This window comes from Cebus imitator, unplaced genomic scaffold, assembly GCF_001604975.1.
Source record: "Cebus imitator isolate Cc_AM_T3 unplaced genomic scaffold, Cebus_imitator-1.0 Scaffold475, whole genome shotgun sequence".
NCBI classification, from domain to species: Eukaryota; Metazoa; Chordata; class Mammalia; order Primates; family Cebidae; genus Cebus; species Cebus imitator.
Genome location: NW_016107790.1, coordinates 1,653,479 through 1,662,343, shown reverse-complemented (window position 1 = coordinate 1,662,343; position 8,865 = coordinate 1,653,479). Strand labels below are relative to the sequence as shown.

At 42.8% G+C, this 8,865-nt stretch overlaps 1 non-coding gene across 1 annotated transcript; it reads right to left on the bottom strand.

Moving 5' to 3' along the window:
* Positions 1–1,357: 1,357 nt before the first annotated feature.
* Positions 1,358–1,552, bottom strand: LOC119468699. Its single transcript, XR_005197450.1, has one exon. It is a non-coding gene; the product is annotated as a U2 spliceosomal RNA (small nuclear RNA).
* Positions 1,553–8,865: the final 7,313 nt, after the last annotated feature.

The window sequence follows — 8,865 nt, the reverse complement described above, 5'->3', positions numbered from 1 at the left end:
ACTCCCTATTCTCCCCTCCCCCTATCCCCTGGCAACAACCAATCTGTCTCTATGAACCTCCCCATTCTGGATATTTCATATAAATAGAATTATATAATATGGGACCTTCTGTGTCTGACCTTTGTTACTTAGCATACTGTTTTTGAGGCTCATCCACATTGTAGCAGGTATCAGTACCTCATTCCTTTTCATGGCTGAATAATATTCCATTGTATGCGTATGCCACATTTTGTTTATCCATTCATCAGTTGATGTACATTTGGGCTGGGTCTATCTTTTGGCTGTTGCAAATAGTGCTGCTATGAAGTTTGTATACACGTATCTATGTGTCTGTGTTTGATTCTGTTGGGTATACACCTATGAGTGGAATTGTCAGGTAATGTGGTAATCCCATGTTTAACTTCTTGCCAAACTGTTTTTCATACCAGCTTCATCATTTTACATTCCTACCAGCACAAGAGTTTCAATTTTTCAACTCCCTCACCTATACTTGTGATTTCCCCTTTTATTTTTTAAAATATGGCCATACTAGTGGGTATAGAGTCTTATTGTGGTTTTGATTTGCATTTCCCTAATAATGAATGATGTTGAGTATCTTTTCAAATGCTTATTGGCCATTTGTATATCTTCTTCCAAGAAATGTCCTTTGTTTATTTTTGAATTGGGTTGTTTCTTTTGATGTTGTTGAGTTTTAGAAGCTCTCTGTGTATTTTGGATAGCAATTCCTTATCAACTATGTAATTTAGTTTGCGCACAGTGGCTTATGCCTATAATCTCAGCACTTTGGGAGGCCAAGACAGGTGGATCACTTGAGGTCAGGAGTTCGACACCAGCTGGCCTGGCAAAACCCCATCTCTACTAAAAATACAAAAATTAGTTGGGTGTGATGTCACATGCCTGTAATCCCAGGCCCCCAGGAGGCTGAGGCAGGAGAACCATTTGAACCCAGGAGGCAGGGGTTGCAGTGACCTGAGATCACACATTGCATTCCAGCCTGGGCGACAGAGTGAAACCCCATTTCAGAAAAAATTCTGCCTGACCCTGGCATGTAAAGTAGGAGGCAAGAGTCAGAAATGATGCTGAAAACTGGGGGAACTAATTAAAATTCTATGTATGGAAAACCCCTGACAGTTCAGTCCTTTCTACCCACTTGTGCATAGCCTCATTTATTCCCAGGTAGAGGAAAAAAGGGCCGACAAACCAGGGTATTCTCTAACAAAAAGCTGAGTAAAGCAGCTGGAGAAAGCCATGGCTTCTTGCATATGGTGTCCTGCAGCAGAGTTCTCCTCATTTGAGCGCCCGCAGCAGTTGTAGCCTACAGCCTCTAGATTGAAATCTTTTTTAAAAAATATCCCCCAAGGGTTGCACCATTCCTGGAGGTACTGCAATACCAGGTTGATGTGTGGAGTGGTTATGGAGCAAGCTCCTATTCCATCTCCCTGCTCAAAAAAAATCCATTAACTATATTGTCCTCAGATAGAGGACATATCAGATATTAAATGGGTAAGAACAGATTCTATACTTGATCTTAGCCAAAAAAACAAGAAATGATCTAGAGTGAAATCTTATCAGTATGCCCTGGACAAACCCCCTTCTTCCACTATCCCCAGGAAATAGACCTTCCTACACAGGCGCATAGGAAATCCACACCAATTACAGAATGATTGATTTCCGTAACAGACAGAGAAGACTCACCAGACATATGCTGAAACCAGCAGTGTGGAAGAGAAGTCAAAAGAAACAAACAGGAAAACTGATGCAGGTTGAGTATCCCTTATCAGAAATGCTTGGGACCAGAAGTGTTTTGGATTCAGACTCTTTTGAGACTTGGACTATTGTACATACATCATGAGATATCCTGGACATCAGACCCAAGCCTAAACATAAAATTACTTATGTTTCAGACACATCTTATACATAGAGCCTGAAGGTAATTTTATACAATATTGTAATAACTTCTGCATAAAATTAAGTTTGTGTGCATCGAACCATCAGAAGCAAAGATGCCACTCTCTCAGCCACCCATGTGGGCAATCTGCAGTCGCTTGGCATCACCACCATTCCTGACTGTGAATTTATATGCTGCCAATAAGCAATCATTTTCTTATACTTACATTGTGACCCATCACATGTAATGCGATCCAACATGTGACCCGTCACATGTAATGACTGCTGAGGCACTCATTCTCCTGCCTTCACCTCCTGAGTATCTGGGATTACAGGCGCCCACCACCACCCCCGGCTAATTTTCATATTTTTAGCAGAGAGGGGGTTTTGCCATGTTGGCCAGGCTAGTCTTGAACTCCTGACCTCTGATGATCCGCCCACCTTGGCCTCCTACAGTGCTGAGATTAAGGCCGTGAGACGCCATGCCCAGCCTGGATAATTTTTGAATTTTTAATAGAGATGGCCTTTCACCATGTTGGCTAGGCTGGTCTGGAGCTCCTGACCTCAAATAATCGCCCACCTCAGCCTCTCAAAGTGTTGGGATTACTGGCATGAGCCACTGTGTCCACCCTTATATAATTCCATTTTGTTTTTTCTCTTCCCATACCAATTATACTGATTTTGTTTCAAAAAAAAAAGTTTCAGTGACCACCCTTGAGTTTGCATTTACAACTAATGTCGTTTCCTTCCAGGTAACACTACGTTGCTTCATTGGTAGTGCAGGTATCTTGTAACGTTCCTTCTAATCTCATCTCATACTCTTCAATGTAATAGTTATTTCCCAGTGTTTTTCCCTACGTATCTGTATCTTCCCTGTGCATATACTTTTAAAGAAAAATGTAAGCCTATTGATTTTTCTCACTTAATAGATTGCAAACACAGGGATTTAATTTTAGATAAGATTACTCATTTAACACGTTTATATAGTTCTGGTTTCTGCTACACAAAAGTAGAATAGAGAAGAGAATGATTAGTATGTAGGTACCAAAAAGCCTAAATCCTCACACAAGTTTGGCCCTTATCCTTCCATGTAATTAGAGTAAGTGATCTCATTGTGCTATGTTAGTATTTTTAGTGCCTATTAAAAGGCTTAATTAAAAACATTAAAGTAATTATATTCCTTATCCCTTAGCCTCTTTTTCTATGTAATGACTATTAGGGCAAAATGTCTTCCTCAGTGCATGATAAAAGATAAAAGAGAGGTAACAACGTGAGATATAAAATATCCAAATAAAGGAAATTATGCTAAGTAAAATAAGCCGGGCACAGGAAGACAAATACTACATGATCTCACTTACATGTGGAATTTTTAAAAGTTGAACTTAAAAGCCAGGCACGGTGGCTCACACCTGTAATCCCAGCACTTTGGGAGATTGAGACAGGCAGATCACCTGAGCTCAGGAGTTTGAGACTAGCCTGACCAACATGGAGAAACCCTGTCTCTACTGAAAATACAAAATTATCTGAGTGTGGTGGTGCATGCCTCTAATCCCAGCTACTCGGGAAGCTGAGGCAGGAGAATCGCTTGAACCAGAGAACCAGAGGTTGTGGTGAGCCAAGATTGTACCATTGCACTCCAGCCAGGGCAATAAGAGCAAAACTCCATCTCAAAAAAAAACAAAAGACTTGAAACTTAAAGAGGCAGAGAAGAGAATGGTGGTTGCCAGGGACTGGGGACAGGGATGGGGAGATATTGGTCATAGTATATAAAGGATTTATTGTATAGCATGGTGACTGTAGTTAATGATGGTGTATACTTGGAAATTGCTAAAAGAGTAGATCTAAATGTTCACATAGTAGAAAATGATAAGTATGTGAGGTGACAAATATGTTAATTAGCTTGATTTATTCATTTCATGGTGTATACATACATATATATAAATATCACATTGCATAACATAAATATATACAATTTTTATTTGTCTATTATACCTTAATATTAGGCATAAATTAAAACAAAATCAAATTAAATATCCAAATAATTAGGTTTCAAGCTTCCAATTAAAGATTTCACTCTCATCTTAGAATTTTAGTTGGGGAAGGAAAAAGATGCAGCTCTAAGGGTGCCTTTTACACAGAGAATGGAGCTCAGTTCCAACCGCTGACTTAACACCTCAGCCCCTTCCTTAACCAACGTGTGTAAAGGATGTTGCGGCTGGTGTGAATTTCCTGTGCATTGTATATGAAGGTCTGTTCCCTGGAGTTAGGTGGAAGAAGGGGACCCAGTATAGGAGGAACCTGGACTTTCTCTGGGAAGTATGCCGATTTTTGTTAAGAAGAATATGATGTGATGATATACTGAGAGAGAGATCTGTATATATAATACACACACACACACACGTATGTATGTGTATTTGATCTCTGTCCCCAGGTTGCTGACACAGAGCTCCTAAAACCCTTGCAGATACAGAAACGATGAGAATCTATTATTGTAATATTTGGTCTTTTACCTCTGGTTCCTAACACAGAGCTCCTAAGACCTTTGTAATTTCCTCAGTGATAACTTCTGACACAGAGTTCCTAAATCCCTTGGAATTTCCTGGATGACAGGAGCATCTTTTGTTCTCATGACCCCAAGCTTGGTGGGTTCCTGGATGACCTCAGAATGGGGACTGGTTGTGAGAGGAGCCAACCTTGTGATTAGAAGGTTGAGACTTTCGGCCCCACCCCTGACCTCCAGGGAGCAGGGAGAGGCTGAAGGCTGAGTCCATCACTCGTGGCCAATGATTTAATCAGCCGTGGCTAGGTAATGACACTTCCATAAAAACCCAAAGGACTGGATTTGGAGAGCTTCCAAATAGCTGAACATCTGGGGGTTCTGGAGGGTGGTGCGCGCAGGGAGGGGAGGGAAGTTTGCACACCTCCCACACACGGCACCCACACATCTCTTCATCCGGCCACTCATCTGTATCCTTGTCATAGCCTTATAGTAAGTGGGTGAACACAAGTAAAGTGTTTCCCTGAGTTCTGTGAGCTGCTCTAGCAAATTATCAAACCCAAGGAGGGCATCGTGGGAGCCCCAAATCCAAATCTGAGCTGGCCAGTGGAGGTAGAGGTGACAACGGACTACATGCAACTGGCACCTGAAGCAGGGGCAATCTTGTGGGACCAAGCCCTCCACCTGTGGGATCTGATTCTCCAGGTGAATAGTGTCAGAATTAAATTGAATTATAGGACGCCCAGCTGGAGTCCACAGATAATTGGTTCGTGTGTGTGTGTGTGTGGAAACTCACCCCCAACCCCAGGTGCCGGGAGAGTTGTGTTGAGTGACGTGTGCATGAGCAAGGAGGAAAAAACACTGGTTTTTCTTCTCTCTCTGTAAGAGTCCTCTTATTTTATTTATTTCCTTCACCTAGGTCTCAGTGTCCTCATCAGTAAAAAGGGATAACATGCCTCACTCTGAGGATAGTTGTGAGGACTGAAGACAGAGCCTGGCAAACGGGGGATTAGTTCGTAGTCACTAGTCTGCTTAGTGATGAGCTCAAGCTAATGGTCAGATCATTCTCTTAGGGACACATGACACACTAGGGGTGGTTAAAGATGCTTGCACACATGCCCACAACACATCTTTGACCGTGTCACAGTGTTCTCCCTGCAGCGGTGTTCCTGAAAGTCCAGGCCATACATTGTGGTGTGTGACTCTGCCACCAGAGAGGGACCTCTACGGAGAATGACCTCCATGCAGTGCTGCCTCTGTGGACCTAAGGCCGAGCACCGGAGGCACAGGCCAGGCAGTGAGGCTCTAGGGAGAAGTCTTGGCAGAAAAGTACTGGGAAATCCTAGGAGTCGAGGGCACAGTCAACAAAGTTCCCTTCCTCATGCTGTTGTCACGTGGTCCCTTTAAAGCAGCCTGAACCCAGCCAGGCGTGGTGGCTCGCGCCTGTAATCCCAGCACTTTGGGAGGCCAAGGCAGGCAAATCACCTGAGGTCAGGAGTTCAAGATCACCCTGGCCAACATGGTGAAACCCTGTCTCTACTAAAAATATAAAAATTAGCTAGGTGTGGTGCTCGGTGCTGGTAATCCCAGCTACTTGGGAAGCTGAGGCAGGAGAATTGCTTGAACCCCTGGGAGTGAACTGAGATTGCGTCATTGCACTCCAGCTTGGGCAACAAGAGAGAGACTCTGTCTCAAAAAAAAAAAAAAAAGAAAGAAAGAAAGAAAGAAAGAAAAGAAGAAGAAGCCTGAGCCCTTTTGCCCTAGAATGGTCCAGAAGCATGGTGGAGATTCTCAAACCACCTAACCATCTGGAAGCCCCAGGACTGCTCAGGTTGTTGAAGTCAAAATCTCCTAGAGTGGAATTAGCAAACAGTGTGGCTTCCGTGGCCACGTTTACTTACCTTGTCTTCCATTTTCCAAGACATTAAAAATATGTGTCAAGCTAGACCAGCATGAGGCACCCTCTGAAGTAGAGGGTTTCACTGTGGAATACAGGAATGAACCTACCAGGACATGCCAGGACAAGAATGTTGAAGAATAGTTGTAAGGAAAGTGCATCATTGCACCACATTGTGACTTCCCTGAAAAAGCTGCTGGTTATGTTCTCACTCATAAGTGGGAGCTGAACAATGAGATCACATGGACACAGGGAGGAGAACATCACACTGGGGACTGTCGGGAGGTGGGGGGCAAGGGGAGGGATAGCATTAGGAGAAATACCTAATGTAGATGACAGGTGATGGATGCAGCAAACAACCAAGGCACATGTATAAGTCTGCAACAAGCCTGAACGTTCTGCACATGTACTCCAGAATTTCATGTACCCCACAAAGTACAATTTCAAAAATAGAAAAAAAGTTGCTGGTTATAACGAAACAGACAAGACTAAGTACACCAGAGCAGATATCGCTACAAACAGTTAGAGCCTTGGCTTTTGTAATCATCATGGCTCCATAATACCACCCTTTTCTAAGAAGTTGAGATCATTTGCAGATATGACTTCATTTAGCTATACAGCAAGCCTATCCATGGGTAGAACATTGCCGTTTCCCACTACGTGCCACGCTATTAGGGCTGTCTCAAGGTTACCTGGGAAACTGGCCACAAATATGAGACTGGAAACTTCGTTTTCATTAAGTTTTCACTTTCATTTTGGACCTATTACAGCTTGCCACCACTGGCAAGGCTCACAAGACATTTGGAAAAATGCCATCCAAATGTGAAAATGGCAATATCAAACCCTCGGTACAGCCAGGCGCGGTGGCTCATGCCTGTAATCGCAGCACTTTGGGAGGATCACCTGAGGTCAGGAGCTCGAGACCAGCCTGTCCAACATGGAGAAACGCCGTCTCTGCTAAAAATACAAAATTAGCCGAGTATAGTGGCACGCTCCTGTAATCCCAGCTACTCGGAAGGCTGAGGCAGGAGAATCGCTTCAACCCAAGAGGTGGAGGTTGTGGTGAGCCAAGATCGTGCCACTGCACTCCAGCCTGGGCAACAAGAGCAAAAAAAACTGTCTCAAAACAAAACAAAAAAGAACCAAAAAACCCTTGGTGCTTGAAACACTCCCCAAAAGAAAAAGAAAAGAAGATTCTCTTATATCACTAAAGACACTGTAGAACACCTCTGGCTAACACACATGCTGAAAGCCCTGAGGTCTTTCACGTGTCATACTATGAAAATAAAAGAAAAAAGGATGAGAAATAGTAGTAAAAATGAGGAGATAAAATCAAGAAACATTCCTTTTCAACAAAACAGTGCAGGTAAGGGTGAGAGCAGTTCCCTCTGGAGCCGTCTGCTACTAGAGGTGTTACGATACACATGAGAGGAAATCAAAGAAGGGGAAAAAGTACATTGAAATAACCTGCTTCGTTAAGACATCTAATTTTAATCTCCAGTCAACTGCAATCTTCTTCATATTAGGTGTACTTTTCAGTGACAGTCAAGCAAACTGAAGCAGTTGGAGGTCTTCTTGGTCAACGCATAGACCTCCAACCCTTGAGGTACTCATGATCACACATGATTGACAGAAGTCTCTACTCTTGAGCTGAAAACCTGTCAGCCTGTTGTAATATGAAGCTTTTATCCTAAGTCAGAAAAGTTAATTACGAATATAATCAAAGAAAATTGAAAGCATCTCTCTACTGAGCTAATTTTGGAGTTCGGTTTCCACCTGGCCCAGTAATGCAAAGCTTTCTTAGTAGACGCCTCAAGGGCGTCATGGGAAGCTGGATGCAGCCCTAGACCTGGCTTTGCGGGTTGGCACTGTGCAGTCACCTGGGTGACCTCACACAAACCCCAGTCCCTATGCCTAGAACCTTCATTGTAAAGGAATGGGCCAAACCGGAAGACTTCTGAGGCCCCTTTCTTGAACTTTCACCTGCTTATACATGAATTTGTGTGATTAGACATCATCTTGAGACGCCAGAACAGAGAAAAAGGAAAAAATAACTGAAGAACATCACTGCACACTTTTGTAGCCACACCTGGATCCAGCTTGCGTCCCCCTTTGTGACATGTGCCTCTGCATCACAGAGAATATCTGACTGAACTTTGTGTGCCAGCAGAATGTTAAAGGCCTTTTTACACTTACTACATTGCCTTGTGGTTATTTGTTTCTACCTTGTCATTTCCCCAAGGAGACTATGAGCATCTTGGGTCCAGGAGCAGGGTCCCTCCCCTTTGAATCCCAGGGGCTCAGCTGAGCAGGACACTATGAGCCCCTGATCAATGGCTGTTAACTGTCTATATAGCATGTTGTCACACTAATATAATGGAGTGTATTTATAAATATATAAATATATTTCTTACATAAGTGAATATATTTATAATGAATATAAATTTTGTTTTAAAAATTAATCTGATTAGTCATAATCCAAGATGGCCTCCCTGTTTCTGAAAAAACAAACAAACAAACAAACAACAACAACAAAAAAAACAATTTCTGAAAAAATCTGTTTCCTGGCAAAAAAAACCCCACA